The sequence below is a fragment of the Phyllobates terribilis genome, unplaced genomic scaffold (genome assembly GCF_046119375.1).
Source record: "Phyllobates terribilis strain yellow unplaced genomic scaffold, ASM4611937v1 Scaffold_9__5_contigs__length_417890890, whole genome shotgun sequence".
Classification (NCBI taxonomy): Eukaryota; Metazoa; Chordata; class Amphibia; order Anura; family Dendrobatidae; genus Phyllobates; species Phyllobates terribilis.
Genome location: NW_027362769.1, coordinates 258,911,433 through 258,928,633, shown reverse-complemented (window position 1 = coordinate 258,928,633; position 17,201 = coordinate 258,911,433).

The window sequence follows — 17,201 nt, the reverse complement described above, 5'->3', positions numbered from 1 at the left end:
CCATCCTACAGGTGATAGTATGGTCGGTGTCCTATGCTTCAAGATTCAGTGTTTTTTGTCTGTTCAGACACAGGCAAGGGTTCCACTGCCTTTATTGCGTTGTTACTGACAGTGAACAGCTTAGCAAGGGTTGCATACCAGGGTAAATGGACCTCTTTCTCCCCACAATTCAGGATGCGTATCGGTACTCTCCCCTTGCGGACATCGACTACACCCCTGGCTGTCAAGATGGTGGGCCTACTATCAGAGTACACGGGTTCTACCAGGGCCTGAGCCCTGTGACCTATAGCTGCCCGGCACCATATTAACATTTCACTCCTAGGGGGCATTGCAATGGGGAATGGATCACTCATTCTGACACTGCCGACTTCTCCTCCAGACAGCTCTACCTGTTGTCTCTGCATCAGGGCTTTGATCTCCTTCTGCAGAACTCGTTGCTGACCAGAGCTGGCAGTCTATGCGACCTGTTGCAACAAAACAATAATTTCCCCAAGACAATTCTCTATCAGATTGGTGCCTATAGTTATCATAGGATGGCTTTCTCAGCGATCAATATCAACAATAATCATCCCTTGTGATAGCAATTCTACTCGGCCAACCTTTATGGTCACCTCTTTATACCCCATCTGAGGCAAGGGCTGACCATTGCTGGCAAAGATGTTAATATGTTCATCTGGACTGTGGGTAATGTCTGAATCAGTCCAGCATCATTTATAAAGGATATATGGCATCGTTGTAACCTGGGAACCAGTGTCCAGCAATGCGTTCATCGGGATGCCATCAAGCACGACAGGTAGGACCGGTCGTCCTCCCACGTACTTGTCTCGCTAGCTTTGTGGGCCTGGGGGTTGGTCCTCTGCCCCAGGGGTTGCTCGTTTTAAATCACAGAATCTTGCGAGGTGCCCCGCCTTTTAACAGCAGCGGCAGATGGGTTGTCCGTTCTGGTCGTAGCGATCGCTGTTTCTCCCTCTGGTTGGTGGAATCCTTCTCTGCCGTCGCCACGGGATGTCATCTGGACTGGAAGCCAGCTGGATCCTTTCCTTTGGAGACACTTGCATGGCCTGCACGGTTTTGGTTAGTTTAGCCACACTTTTAGTCAGCTCCTGGACCTGAAGGCGTAGGAGAAAAGGACGCCACCTCCTGGTGGTATGTGATAGCTGGGCGCTGGAGGGTGCAGTGCCTCTTGGGGTTGATTCTCTCAGCACCCGGATGGCTCGGTCTTTAAATTGCGCAAAGTCCAGATCAGAGTTTTGCAGAGCCATTATGCGCAGCTGTGTCCGGTGAGCGTTAGACAGGATCCCCTCGAGAAACTGTTCGGTTAGCAATCTGTCCTCATCTCGCACACTATCGGGGTCTACCTGTTTAATGGCCCGCACCGCCTCTTGCAGGTTTATAGCATAGTCCCATACACTGTCCTGCACCCTTTGTTTGCACCCGTAGAACTTCATTTTAATCTCTGCTGCTGTGCGGGTGTCAAAGGTATCCATTAACCTGGCCAGTATTTGTTTCAGGCTGTGTGCCCACGATGCGTTTTTAATGCGTTTCCGCAGCGTTTTTGCAGCTGCGGAAACGCTGCTGAAACGCATTAAAAACTCATGGTAGAAGGGCAGCAATGTTCCCCAATGATAATTCGCATGTGCTGGGCACATGCTGCGGAAATTTCCGCTGCGGATTATCATTGCGGAAAAAAACGCAGCACTACCAATTATTTTGCGGAAGTGCTGCGTTTTCGCCGCCATTGACTTGCATTAGAACGCGCCAATTCCGCCAGACTGCATCTGTGCTTGCGTAATTGGCGCGTTCTAATGTGCGGATGGTACCCGGGTGTAGAGGAGAGGAGAGTCTCATCCACACCCGGGTACCATTAAAAAGTTGTAAAAAAAGAATAAAATAAAAAATAATTATATACTTACCTTCTGGCGGCCCATGGTGCGCTCCTCCTTGCTTCCCGGCACTTTGCGATGGAATGAAGGACCTTCGCTGACGTCAGAGTCATGGGTCACGCGACGCTGACGTCGGCAGGTCCTTCAATCCACCGCTGCCGGCAGCCGGGACGGTGAAGCAAGACAGCGCGGGCCATCGGAGGGTAAGTTTACATTTATTTTTTTATTTTTTGACATTCTCTCGGTCACACTATATAAATCCATGCTGTTTGCATGGATTTATATAGTGTGACCAAGGTGACAAGAACTTTCCAAGTGATGCTAAAATCGCTTGGAAAGCGCTTGTCAACCCGCATGCGGAAATGCAAGTGAAGAACGCTTCACTTCCGCATGTCCCTGGCAGGAAAACGCATGTACAATCCGCATGCGGATTTTTCTGCCAGGGAGATGCAGAAACGCTCAGGAAAAAATCCTGAGCATTTCTGCATCGTGGGCACATAGCCTCACAGTGCTTTTGTCCCTGCCCGGCCAGGACTTCACCTCCCTCTGGGCTGCACTAATTAGCTGGCCTATAAGGATGCTGACTTTCTGCTCCTCAGACAGGGGGTACACTTGGAACAAACTGCGCAGTCTCTCCTCAAAGTCGCTCAGGTTGTGCGACTCCCCTGAGTACTGGGGCAACCACGCCACCCCTGGTATATACGGCATGGATAATGGCATTACAGTGGTGGCGGCCGTGCCCACGGCTGCATCCTCTCCCACGTTGGGCATCTTCCTCCCCCCTAGTGAACCTCAGCCAGGTCCTGGGTTTCTGCTGGCGTACCAGTATGCTGCTCTGCAGGCTAGAGGGATTGCTTACCCGGCGGTTCCGGATCGGTGCCTCCTGCTTCCCCTCGGCTGACGGCAAATGTCGTGATGATACAGTTCAGGAAAGTCTATGGCACATAGTACCCGGTTATACAGGGTTCGAATACTGTTCGTGACGCCAAGATTGACGTGCCCCCTGGGCCGTGGGGTACTCGGTAGCCAGGCTGGTCGATGCTGGGGGATGTCACGGTGGCACTGACTCGGTCCATGACCCAGGGCGGTCAATTAAGGGAAAAGTAAAAGAGGAATAAAGTTTTTAGAGATAGTGTTCGTGACGCCACCTTTGGTATGAGGCTATATGGGGCCGCCGCTGCGGTGCAGATCCACTGGAGCTGATGGTGACGCAGCAGAGTTGGTTCAGCTCTTCACAGGCAGAGCTAAGCTCCAGGGCAGTCTATGAAGAATTGTGGAGGTAGATGTTGTTGGTGCGGTGTAATGCAGGGCTGAGGGCGCAGATAATGACCAGACAACAAATTAATGGCGGTTTCCTCTATTTTTACTTGCGGTTTGTCAGAGCAGACCGGGGCACGGGTACTAGTTGATAGTGGAGTTCAGGGCGGCCTGGAAGCAAGTTGTGGATCCACCTCGCTAGGTGGAGTTGTAGGCCTTCCCTCTGCGCTATTCTCTTTGGCCCTGCTGCTTGAAGCTATGCTGCGGCCCTCGTCCCTGAATAACACGTCTTTTTCCTCACCCGTATGGTAGGCAGCTCGGGCCTTCCTCAAGTGTTGCTCCCACGTGGCGGTGCTGGGCCCTATGGTGCTGCTGTGTCGCCGGGCGTCTGATGGGGCCAAGAGACCTGCAGCCTCCTGCCCTTCGGAACCCGCTGCTGGGCCTTCAGTGCCCCACAACCATGGACTCCAGTGTCCAGTTCTCTTGCGCTTCTCTCCTCTGGGGCGAGCTTGTACACAGCTCCCTTCCCCAGGTCCTTCCTCGTCGCTGCCTTGTCACCAACTCCTCTCCACTCACTCTTACTAACCCCGCCCCCAGATTCCAGTTGCTAAGGGGAGGCGCTCCCATTTCTGGTCTGGAGCCAGGAAAGTGTTGTATGCTGGTATACCTGATTAGGGGACCCCTCCTTGCTTCCAGGCATGGCATCACCCCTTGTGAGGGAGGCAATGCCACTGTGGCAACCGGACTCCTGGGGTGCCACATATACATAGTACTCACATGTGCAGAAGCAAATATAAATACACAAATTCACATTATGCACACATACTAGCGGAGCCTAAGATGGCAGAAATATAGTTTCTTGTAATTCGAAGGTAAATGAACAGCTAAAAACCAACCATGTGTGAAAATATCCTAGAACTGGAGATAGGTAGTTGTAAATTCAATTTGTAATTTCAATATTTTATCTGATAGTTTGGGAGCTTTACTCTTTTTTGTTTTTCACCTTGCCACATATGTAGGCATAACAGCCATAACTTTTTTATGTAAATATAGCTCCATGAGGTGTGGTTTATGTGAGACGAGCTGTAATTATTTTGGGTATCATTTCCCTTACACACAGGTACTGTAGGTGTTACATTCATATTAATTCTTATTTTTAGTTATATGCAAAAAAAACCATTGTACCATTTTTATTCACTCCATTTACCGACCACGCAAAATAATGTTCTGTATTGTACAGGTTGTTACTATTACAGAGATTCCAAATCTAACAATGTTTATTGTAATTGTTTTACACCTTTATTTTTAATAGTAAATAAAAAAAAGAAATATATGACATTTACTTATCAGCACTTATCATGTACTGGCTTCTAGAAATGTATCATACATATACTACTAGCATGTGGTATGTGTGCAGTGCACATGCGCTCAAAGTCTATGACAGCTCTAATGACAAAAGTGCCAAAAAAATCCATTTATATTATACTCATATACTGTAACTTTTTTAAAGTATCGACCTTTGTGTCTTTACATACTAGCTATGATCATTTATTTGTGCAAATGCCATGCAAGTTAATGTATATCACTTTTTTGCTACACATACATTTGTATATGTTACATTGAATAACTGAGGGGGACTGTGGAAGAAAAGAAAAAAAAAGAATGGCTGTAAGGGTAGAGACTGACTGCCGTATAACTCGCGCGATGATCGCATCGCAGTGCACGGACTGGCCGGCACCTCTTCTGACCTGATCATGACAGCGTGATAAATTTATATGCAGCTGTCAAGCTCAGGTAAGGAGATCAGACAGCCAGTACGAGGTTTACCATGAAACCCTCGCACGAGAAATACAGCAGTCTGTCTCTGCCCTAAAGGGTTAATGGCTTAGCTTACAGGGCAGCATAAATCAGACACTGGCTGCAGGTATGTTTTACTTTGACATGTTTTGATGTTTCAGAGTCAGTATATTTTGAGAAGCCATCCGGGGACCTTGTCCTCGATGACTAGCCCGATGTGGTCCCCGGCTGGCCTCTTCCTGTCCCACTGTAGTTGACTGCCGGGTCTCTCACTGCAATATGTGTACATAGGCAGAGCCCTGTCAATCAAAGGCAGTGAGGTGGGGAGAAGCTTGCTGGTACCCGCATCAAACTAGTCAGAGGAGACACATAGTCCCCAGATGACTTTTCAAAACATTTTTACTTTGTTTTTTTGTCTAGTTTTGTTTCTATATTTTTTATTTGCACCCAATTCATTATTCTATTTGCACCTCTTTTGATGGTATGTGCTCTCCTGATTTATTTTGTTTTCCACTTTGTGGTTGGCGTTTAGCGATTCCAGATGTTTTCACCTGATTCACCTGTGAATTTTTAAAAAGTTGTAAAATTTGGTGCAACTCCACTCTAGTCCTCCTGGTGTATTTTTTAGTTAATTTGTATTTTGTCATAATTTTTTCACCATTTTGCAAAATATGCAACTTATGGTGCTAAAAAAATCGAAAAAACAGAAAAAAAACATATTTGACTTTTGAATCGCATGCACCATTTTGAAGAATTTGGTGCCAAAAATGACAAATAATACCTCAAGACAAAAAAAGAAAGTATGTTAAATAAAACCTCACAAATGATGAATCAGACATCCAGTGGTTTGTGTAGCACGGATCTAATGACATTTTCCATTTAAAGTTATATCTCTTGAATTGAACAGTAGTGCTTCCTCCGGTGACAGTGTCGGCACACCTCCGGTGTCTGTGCAGTTCTTGTATTTTGTCACCGTTACCTGTGCTTTACAGCATAATAATCACAGTATTTGAGTTTTGATAAACTTTTGAGGATGTTCTTACTACTGCAAGCATTTGCATTTCATAACTGAGATCATTTTATAACAGTATTTCCATACTGTTTCTTTTTTTTCCAGTAATGCGGCGCTGGTGTTTGAACTTTTAACATCAAACAGTTTCTTTAATAACATTGTGCAAATAGACTATCATAATGGCACCTCGGAGCTGGCAGATATTACAGAGATGGCTAGCCTAAAGGTCTTCTCTCAAATGTGCCACTCGTGTTCATGAGCTGCGCCGCAGCTTAGCCTCATTTACTTCACTGAGCTAGATGAAATACCAGACACGGTCTACGGATTAGGGCTCGTTCACAAGAGCGCATACGCGGCCGAGTGCTATGTCATGTTTTATTGGATAGCACTCAGACCAATGTTATTCTATGGGGCATCAGAAAACAATCATAGCATGCTGTGTGTGCATCCGATGATCAAACTGTACTCTCCCATACAAGTCTATGGGTGCGTGTGAAACCTCAGACTGCACTCGCCTGTCATCCAATTGCAGTCCAATGTACGCTCATAGGGACAATGGAGAAGATGGAGAAATTACTTTCTCCGTCTCTTCCGCACCTGTGCTGTGATTCTCTCATGCGAGAGAATCAGATCACAGTCAGATGTGACAGAGTTTGAGCTGAGTGTCATTGGCATAATCAGCCCCGATTCTCTCGCGTGAGACAATCTACCCCAGTGTGACCCCGGCCTAAGAGCTATTTATCTGAAAAACACTAGATTTTCTGTTCTATTTTCAAACAATTGAATCTTTCTATATTGGTAATATGCCACAAAATGTTCTAACCCTTGAAAGGATGGCTGGGATAGAAGAATGCCTAGAGAATGTTCTTGAAGATAGGAATATAGGAATAATTTGTGGATATCCCCCCACGCTGCTGTTTACGGAAGACTTCAATTCTCAGGGATTTATTCAAACACGTTTCAAAGTGTCTAGTACTTCTTCAGGAAATGAGCAAACTTACCCTCAGAATAAATATTTTTAATTACATTTACTACAATTTTCATAATGTTAGCAATTAAAAATCATCATATGAAGGCAGAATAGTACAAATGAACATTTTTAAACAAAGATTTAAAATGGCACAAAGAGACCTTAATGGTGTTTGAGTTTATACATATATATTATTGAAAAACTCCTAACATTCACAGCAGCCTAATAAATAAACATAACATAAAATCTTATTGATCGCCCCAGAAAAATCCGGGTTCAAGTCCAATTTTATTTTATTTGTGGTACAACACACATTTTTATTAAAATAAATATATGTTTTTCTGACTTTTAAATATTGGATGCAATTGTTCATTAGTATTACTGGATTTTATCATGTGCCGACCTTGTGAACTTTGACACGACACACACTGTCATGTGTTGGTTTGGTGCTTTTATTCAAAATTCAATCCTTTAAAAACTGTCTTGTCAGATGCTTGCATGTGGTCATTTCCTGTAGAAGTGCTAGACACTTTGAATAAAAACCAAATGTTTGAATAAATCCCTGAGAATTGAAGTCTTCCATACACAGCAGCGCGGGAGGTATCCACAAATTATTCCTATCTTCATACTTTTAAGTCATAAATCAGGCTAGTGCAATCTGATAAATAACTCCAATTTATGTCGAATAAGATCCTATTTGTGCTTCTTTTTCCCTAGTGTGTTATCTTAGAGAATGTTCTTGCTACCTAACCTAAAGGTTCATGCAGACATTCATGTGAATAGGTCCGAGCACAGATTGCAATGTACGGACTGGCAGCGGCTCTCATGACTGAAGCCTGACAGCTTTGCGTATTTTTATGAGGCTGTAAAGCTTGTGGCGGTAGACCCGCGGCCCGTCCGTGTATTAGAGGTCCAATTTGAATGGACGTCTGCATGAACCCTTACTCCAACATTACAACAGCACTCTAAGGCTGTGTTCCAATATATGAAAACGCATACATAAGGAAGAACCCTCGGGCGAATACATGGGGATTGTCATAGTGTGCCTTCTTTAGAATTTACAACCCATTTAAGAGTAAAATCTGTCTGCATTAACTAGTGATGAGTGTAGAGGTCTTCTACTTCATGTATACTCCAGGTAATACTGATGCATCATGTTATAACTAGTACATGTCCTAAGGGTGATGACACAATGGCCCAATTCATTAAGATGATGAAGGGGTGTGCAGGAGTCAGACACTCCTGATTCACAAAGAGGAGTAGACCTCTTCATGATTCAGGAGCGCTGGTTGAGTGCCGTGCACCACAGTGTTTGCCTTGCCACAAATCCTACTAGGAGTTGGAGTAAGATTTGTGACGATCGGACTCTCACACTGTCATCTGCGAGACCTGGCAGAGTACAGCATGAGAACCAGCAGTGGCTGCTGTTCCAGTCTATTGGGCTCTGTTCTCTCAATGGGGCTCCATACACTGGGAGATGGAGACTGAGATCGTTCAGGGACCTCTATTTAGACTACGGTGGATTGGTGTGGATTTTTTTAAAATAAATGGGTGAAAGAGGGAAATTGTTGGGGTGTTTTTTTTCAAATAAAGATTTTTTTGTGTGTGTTTATTTCTTTTCACTACTGGGTTAATAATGGTGGTGTCTGACAGACAATTCTCCATTACTAACCCACAATCCCATTACCCCACTTGCCAAAACATCAGGGCAATCGGAATAGCTGATGAACATTGGACATAATTTCAAAACACATCACAGTAAAAGATAATGCCTTACCAACACCAGGTCAGATTACCAATGCACTGCAGGATGCAGCTAGCCTCCATCATAAAGGTGGGGGCAGCACATGTGCAATAGGCTGCAAGCCAGACACTGTGCATCACACATATCTGCATGACTGGCACCCTATGCTAACTCCATCAGTGTGCATGTATAATACTACACAGCCACCCCCTTCATGAATTGGTAGGTTAGTGAGTGTCTGTCTGCATCAGTATTTTGCACATGTGCTGCCCCCGCCTTTATCATGGAGGCTAGCTGCATCCTGCAGTGAATCTGAATAGCTGAGGCTAAGCGCCAAAATTAGGGCATCTAATGAATGCGCCATTTCTGGGGTGGCTGAAGGCTTGTCTTATTAGGCTTGGCCTTTCCTAGCTTATTAATATCAGTTCCAGCTGTCTTCTTTGCCTTAGCTGGTTATTAAAAATAGAGGGAACCCTACGTCATTTTTTTTAGGGTCCCACCATTTTTAATAACCAGCAAAAGCAAAGCAGACAGCTGGGTGATGATATTAATAGGCCGGGAAGGTCCATGGATATTGGCACCTTCCCAGCATAATAAGACCAGCTCACAGCTGTCTGCTTTCCCTTGGCTGGTTATTAAAAATAAAGGAGACCCAAAGTCATTTTTTCATTCATTTATTTATTTATTAACAAGTACAGTAAACTACACATGCAAGACACTGCTCCACTTGGACCTCCGCCTCCTGGTTCAAGATTATTTTATAATTTTGTTATTATTTTATTTTAAGTCATTTTCCTCTCCACATTTGTTTGCAGGGCAATTTTCCTGCTCTTAGCCCCATTTCGCTTCCTTTTGCAGCCCCCTAGCCCTTAATATGACCATTTTTCAGACATTTTACAGCACCAAAGTTCGGGTCCCCATTGACTGATATGGGGTTCAGGTCAAGGGACAAGTTCTGGTGCCTGAGCCGAACTTTGGGCTCAAGTTCGGCCGAATCTGACGAACCAGAACTTCTACGTGTTCACTCATCCCTTCTCTCAATATCATGTAAAGCTAGTTTCCCTATTTTATACCGGCAAATGCTGGAGCCATTGCCATTTTTATGTATTTCAGCTGTGTGGTCTTTCTCCATGCAATCCCACAATTTTCATTTCATTGTTAAAATACAAAACCATATAAATTGCCGATGAATATGGTATAATGTAAATTGGGGAAGATGTGCTAAGCAAAATGTGGCAAAATATTTTAGAAGACTTGTCATTTGCCATTTCTCCTTTTTTGTTCTGTGTCTAAATCTAGTCTTGTGGTCCTCAGTTCTTTTCTTTGGGCGTTTTCACACCCCATGGGCTAACCATACTAGATTTATATAAATAGGTGTTGGGGGGGCCCATCTCAGCAACAAAGAAATGGAGAAGCAAAAAACAGCAGCACCAGATTCAGGAGAACTGCAGCATTTACTGAAGATGAGAAAAAAATAAATTGCATATCTAGGACAAACAAGTTATGCCAAAAATAATATTTATTATGTAAAAGTCTTAAGTACTTTATATTTCTAATTTGAGTTGCAAAAACTTGTGGCTGAGAAAAGTTGTACAGGACACTATATAGGGCCATGGTGTCTGCATGTGCAGCCAATGTGTACACCAAGTGACATCATACAGGGACAAATCATTTCTCAATACAACGAGTGGTTACCCGACAAAGCAACTTAGCCTGCAAAGTGTAGCGTCGGCGTCCCTGCCTCCTGCTAGGCAGGGACGCTGTTCCCCTCACCTCTCCACTCCGTGCCCGGCGTCCTCCTCCCGCTCTGCTGGCAGTGCGCGCTGCTTCCCGGCCACTGTGCTTAGGGCGCGCGCGCACTCCCCCTCTCTTAAAGGGGCCGCGCACGCCGTCCTAAGGAGTCCCCGGCCAATGGCCGGAGGACCTCACCATATATAAGGCACCTCCTCCAAAATGGAGGTGCCCGAGAAATGTTGTTGCAAAGCCTTCACTCTGCTTCAGCCCTCAGGTCCTGTAACCAGTTACCTGCCAGTCACCTGTCAGATTCCTGCTTGATTCCTGCCTGATTTCTGTTTACCTGCTTGCAAGCCTGCGGTCCGACGGTCTGCCTTCCGACACCTGTCAGTCTGTCTATGGACCAGCCTGCCTGCTCACCTGGGAGCGCTCACCTGCTACCTGCCTGCTAGCCTACCTGGAGGCTCCGCCATCACTTGCCGTGACCACCTGCCTGTCCAGAGACTCTTGCCTGCTCACCTGGGAGCGCTCACCTGCTACCTGCCTGCTAGCCTACCTGGAGGCTCCGCCGTCACTTGCCGTGACCACCTGCCTGTCCAGAGACTCTTGCCTGCTCACCTGGGAGCACTCACCTGCTACCTGCCTGCTAGCCTACCTGGAGGCTCCACCGTCACTTGCCGTGACCACCTGCCTGTCCAGAGACTCTTGCCTGCTCACCTGGGAGCACTCACCTGCTACCTGCCTGCTAGCCTACCTGGAGGCTCTGCCGTCACTTGCCGTGACCACCTGCCTGTCCAAAGACTCTCGCCCGCTCACCTGGGAGCACTCACCAGCCACCTGCCTGCTGTCCTTCTACCCAGAGACTGTCCCTGTCACTTGCCGTGAGTACCCGTCCTTCTACCCAGAGACTGTCCCTGTCACTTGCCGTGACTACCTGCCCTTCTACCCAGAGACTGTCCCTGTCACTTGCCGCGACTACCTGCCCTTCTACCCAGAGACTGTCCCTGTCTCTTGCCGTGACTACCTGCCCGTCTTCCCTGGGAGCCACCCGCTTCCTTACAAGGACCGCCCCCTTGTATAGTTGCTCAGAGGTTCCGCCTCCCAGACCCGTTACAGTTTGCTCGGGCCATGGAACCCGGTGGCACCCAAGCTCCCTCGCTCTCGGACCTATGTCATGAACTGTCCCGTCCGTCAGAGGTCCCAACAGGAGTCCATCCTGAGTCATCTGCGGAATGTCAACTCTCGCCTGGACACTCTGACTGCTCCACCAGCAACCACCGCTAGTGTCATGACTCGCAGCCCGGCAGCGCCGATGCCCACCAATACCATGGCATCCTGCCCCGGACCCCGGCTTTCTGCACCTCCTCGCTTTGGAGGCGACACCGCTCAAGCTCGGGGCTTCATAAACCAGTGCACACTGCACTTTGAACTCCTGTCCCACCAGTTTATCTCCGACCGGGCCAAAGTAGCCTTCATCATGTCCCATCTCACGGGGGAGGCACTGGCTTGGCTAAATCCTCTATGGGAGAGAGGAGACCCCCTGGTGTCCAACCTGCCAGCCTTTCTCACGGCTTTCCGGAAAGTCTTCGACGAACCCGGACGGAAGACCTCATCCACATCATCTCTGCTACGCCTCCATCAAGGAAATCTCACCGTGGGCCAATATGCCATACGGTTCCCTACCCTTGCTTCGGAGCTGGCCTGGGATAACGACGCCCTGGTGTCTGTCTTTTGGGAGGGTCTGTCCGGCCGTATTAAAGATGAACTCGCCGGTCGGGACATACCTACCACACTCGACGACTTAATAACTCTTGCCACCCGGATTGACATCCGGTTCCAGGAACGCGCCAAAGAGGTCACCCGTGAGAGGAGGTTTCCACGTCTAGCCCCTACCTTTCAGAAATCTGTCACTTCTCCCGCTACTCCCCAGGCGCACTCACCCGAGCCTATGCAGATCGACCAGACCAAGATGGTCAAAACCCATCAAGAGTTACGCCGTGCCGAGGGGACCTGCTTCTACTGTGGCAGTAAGGAGCACCGGATCCGTTCCTGCCCGGAGAGGTCGGGAAACGCCTGTGTCTAGGATCGCTCAGAGAGGTCGTCCTAGACAAGAGTAAACCCTCTCCATCTCTGTTGCTGTCGGTCTCTATCATCTGCGGGGAGAACCGTTATTTTGAACTAGCCCAACTTGACTCTGGAGCTGCCGGAAATCTCATTTCTCAGTCTCTGGTAGAGAAATACCGCATTCCCACCAAACCTCTAGCTGTACCCTTATCTGTCGCTGCCATGGATGGGGGCCTCTTACCACATCCCATCCAACTCATCACCGAATCCATAACCCTGCAGGTGGGAATGCTGCACTCTGAGAGCATCTTCTTTCATGTTCTGCCTGGACTCTCTCACGCCCTCTTACTAGGCCTACCTTGGCTTCAGAGACATGCACCCGTGCTTGATTGGCAGACTGGAGAGGTCCTTCGCTGGGGACAGGACTGCCATAAGACTTGTTTAGTTCCCGTCCATCCTGTCCGTCCTTCTCTTACTCCAGCCAATCTACCTGGTCTTCCGGCTCCTTATTGGTCGTATGCGGACGTCTTTAATAAAAAGGAGGCAGAGACATTACCCCCTCATAGACCATACGACTGCCCAATCGACCTGATGCCCGGCGCTACTCCTCCCCGTGGACGCATTTACCCTTTGTCCGCTGCTGAGACCTGATCCATGTCAGAATATATTGAGGAGAATCTGGCCCAGGGGTTCATCCGGAAATCTACTTCCCCGGCGGGAGCAGGCTTATTCTTCGTCAAAAAGAAGGACGGCTCACTCCGTCCCTGTATAGACTATAGAGGCCTTAACCAGATCACGGTGAAGAATAAATACCCCCTTCCGCTCATTCCGGAATTATTTGACCGTCTGAGGGGGGCTAGAATCTTCACCAAGCTGGACCTCCGTGGGGCGTATAACCTGGTCCGTATCAGTCAGGGGGATGAATGGAAGATGGCATTCAACACCCAGGACGGCCACTATGAATACCTGGTAATGCCCTTCGGTCTCTGTAACGCTCCTGCCGTCTTTCAAGAGTTGGTCAATGACATCTTCCGGGACCTTCTCTACTCGTGCGTAGTGGTGTACCTGGACGACATCTTGGTCTTCTCTCCGGATCTCCCCACACACCAGAGGGATGTTCGTCAGGTTCTGCTCAGGCTCAGGCAGAACCACCTTTACGCTAAATATGAGAAGTGCCTCTTTGAGCAGGCCTCGCTTCCGTTTTTGGGCTACATAATTTCTCAGACCGGCCTATGAATGGATCCTGAGAAACTGTCTGTCATCGAGAAGTGGCCTCGACCAGAGGGGTTGAAGGCTATTCAGCGGTTCCTGGGCTTCGCCAACTACTACCGCCTCTTCATACCGCACTTCTCTTCCCAGACTGCCCCTATCTCTGCGCTCACCCGTAAGGGCACTAATCCCAGAGAATGGCCGCCCGAAGCAGAGGAAGCTTTTCTTTCCTTAAAACAGGCTTTCTCTTCCGCCCTGGTGCTGCATCGCCCGGACGGCAACAAGCAATTCTTCCTGGAAGTTGACGCCTCCTCTTCTGGAGCCGGAGCGGTACTTACCCAATAATCGTCTTCCGGGAGAATGGTAACTTGCGGCTTCTTCTCCAAACTCTTCTCCTCTTCCGAGCGCAACTATTCTATAGGAGACCGAGAGTTATTGGCCATTAAGCTGGCATTGGAGGAGTGGCGTTACCTGCTTGAGGGGACTCTTCACCCGGTAATAATTTACACGGACCAGAAGAACTTGGCTTACCTCCAGAGTGCCCAGAGACTTAACCCGCGCCAAGCCCAGTGGTCCTTGTTTTTTGCTCGCTTTGATTTTGTTCTTCATTTTCGCCCGGCTGACAAAAACATCAAAGCTGATGCCTTGTCCCGATCCTTCCTGGTGTCTGATCTTGAGGAGGAACCTAAACACATCATCGATCCCGCCAGAGTAATGCAGGTGGCCCCCGTGAGTCTAAATCGTCTCCCTCCCGGTAAGACGTTCGTAACGGTACCTGATCGGGAGAAGATCCTACACTGGGGTCACTCGTCTAAGCTTGCTGGCCACGCCGGTCAGAAAAAGACCCTCCAGCTTATCACCCGGCACTACTGGTGGCCTACCCTGCACAAGGACGTAATAGACTTTGTTTCTGCCTGTGTGTCCTGCGCCCGCAACAAGGTTCCGAGACACCTGCCAGCCGGTCGCCTCCTTCCTCTTCCAGTACCTGCTGCCCCCTGGCAGCATATAGCTATGGACTTCATAACAGATCTCCCTGTCTCTGCCGGTTGTACGGTCATTTGGGTGGTCGCTGACCGCTTTTCCAAAATGGCTCATTTCATTCCCCTGCCAGGCCTCCCGTCTGCACCCGAGCTGGCTAAAGACTTTATCCGCCACATCTTCCGTCTCCATGGCCTGCCCCTCCACATCGTGTCGGATCGTGGGGTCCAGTTCACCTCACGCTTCTGGAGAGCCACATGCAAGCTGCTAGACGTCACCCTGGACTTCTCCTCCGCATACCACCCACAGTCCAATGGTCAAGTGGAGCGGATCAATCAGATCCTGACCAGTTACCTCCGGCACTTCGTTAATGCCCACCATTCAGACTGGGTGGATCTCCTGCCATGGGCCGAATTCTCTTACAATAATCACGAGAGCGAATCTTCCTCCAAGTCCCCGTTTTTTGTAGTCTTCGGTCAGCATCCTCGGATCCCATTTCCCGTCTCCACCTCGGTGGACAATCCGGCTGCGGAATCTCTCGTTAGCAAATTTTCCTCCATTTGGGAGAGTACCCGATCCGCACTCCTTCTGTCGTCCGAGCGGATGAAAAAACACGCTGACAAGAAACGCCTGGATCCTCCACAATTCCGTCCTGGAGATAAAGTCTGGCTCTCGTCCAAGTATGTCCGGCTCAAGATTCCTTCCTACAAGTTAGGGCCTCGGTTCATCGGCCCACTGGAAGTTATCAAACAAATCAACCCAGTGGCCTATAAATTGAAACTCCCGGCCAACTTGCGGATCCCTAACTCCTTCCATGTATCTCTCCTCAAACCCGTGGTACTTAACTCTTTTTCCAAGTCTACAGGTACGCCTCCTGCTCCGGTTTCCGCTGAAAACGAGTTTGAGGTAGAGAACATTCTGGCCACCAAAAGGGTAAGAGGAAAAACCTTTTTTCTGGTAGATTGGAAGGGGTTTGGTCCTGAGGAGAGAACGTGGGAGCCCCGGGAGAACATCCATGCCCCTCTCATCCTTGATAAATTTCTGTCTGGCCTAAAAAAGTGGGGGCCTAAAGGGGGGGGTACTGTAGCGTCGGCGTCCCTGCCTCCTGCTAGGCAGGGACGCTGTTCCCCTCACCTCTCCACTCCGTGCCCGGCGTCCTCCTGCCGCTCTGCTGGCAGCGCGCGCTGCATCCCGGCCACTGTGCTTAGGGCGCGCGCGCGCTCCCCCTCTCTTAAAGGGGCCGCGCGCGCCGTCCTAAGGAGTCCCCGGCCAATGGCCGGAGGACCTCACCATATATAAGGCACCTCCTCCAAAATGGAGGTGCCCGAGCAATGTTGTTACAAAGCCTTCACTCTGCTTCAGCCCTCAGGTCCCGTTACCAGTTACCTGCCAGTCACCTGTCAGATTCCTGCTTGATTCCTGCCTGATTTCCGTTTACCTGCTTGCAAGCCTGCGGTCCGACGGTCTGCCTTCTGACACCTGTCAGTCTGTCTATGGACCAGCCTGCCCGCTCACCTGGGAGCGCTCACCTGCTACCTGCCTGCTAGCCTACCTGGAGGCTCCGCCGTCACTTGCCGTGACCACCTGCCTGTCCAGAGACTCTTGCCTGCTCACCTGGGAGCGCTCACCTGCTACCTGCCTGCTAGCCTAACTGGAGGCTCCGCCGTCACTTGCCGTGACCACCTGCCTGTCCAGAGACTCTTGCCTGCTCACCTGGGAGCGCTCACCTGCTACCTGCCTGCTAGCCTACCTGGAGGCTCCGCCGTCACTTGCCGTGACCACCTGCCTGTCCAGAGACTCTTGCCTGCTCACCTGGGAGCACTCACCTGCTACCTGCCTGCTAGCCTACCTGGAGGCTCTGCCATCACTTGCCGTGACCACCTGCCTGTCCAGAAACTCTTGCCTGCTCACCTGGGAGCACTCACCTGCTACCTGCCTGCTAGCCTACCTGGAGGCTCTGCCGTCACTTGCCGTGACCACCTGCCTGTCTAAAGACTCTCGCCCGCTCACTTGGGAGCGCTCACCAGCCACCTGCCTGCTGTCCTTCTACCCAGAGACTGTCCCTGTCACTTGCCGTGAGTACCCGTCCTTCTACCCAGAGACTGTCCCTGTCACTTGCCGTGACTACCTGCCCTTCTACCCAGAGACTGTCCCTGTCACTTGCCGCGACTACCTGCCCTTCTACCCAGAGACTGTCCCTGTCTGTTGCCGTGACTACCTGCCTGTCTTCCCTGGGAGCCACCAGCTTCCTTACAAGGACCGCCCCCTTGTATAGTAGTTCAGAGGTTCCGCCTCCCAGACCCGTTACACAAAGTACAGATAAACACATAATAAGGCAGCTGAATGCAATTAAACAATGAAAAAATGTAAATCAATTTCTTTTAGGGCGCAGTCAGGCGGCTACATAAATCGGAGTGAGATTGGAACCCTGAGCACGGACTGGCTGGTGGCTCTCCCGACCCGAGAAATATATGAAGCTGTCACGCTTTGGTCGAGAGAGCCGCCAGTCAGTCCATGCACTACGTTCCAATCCTGCTCCAATCGTGCATGGCT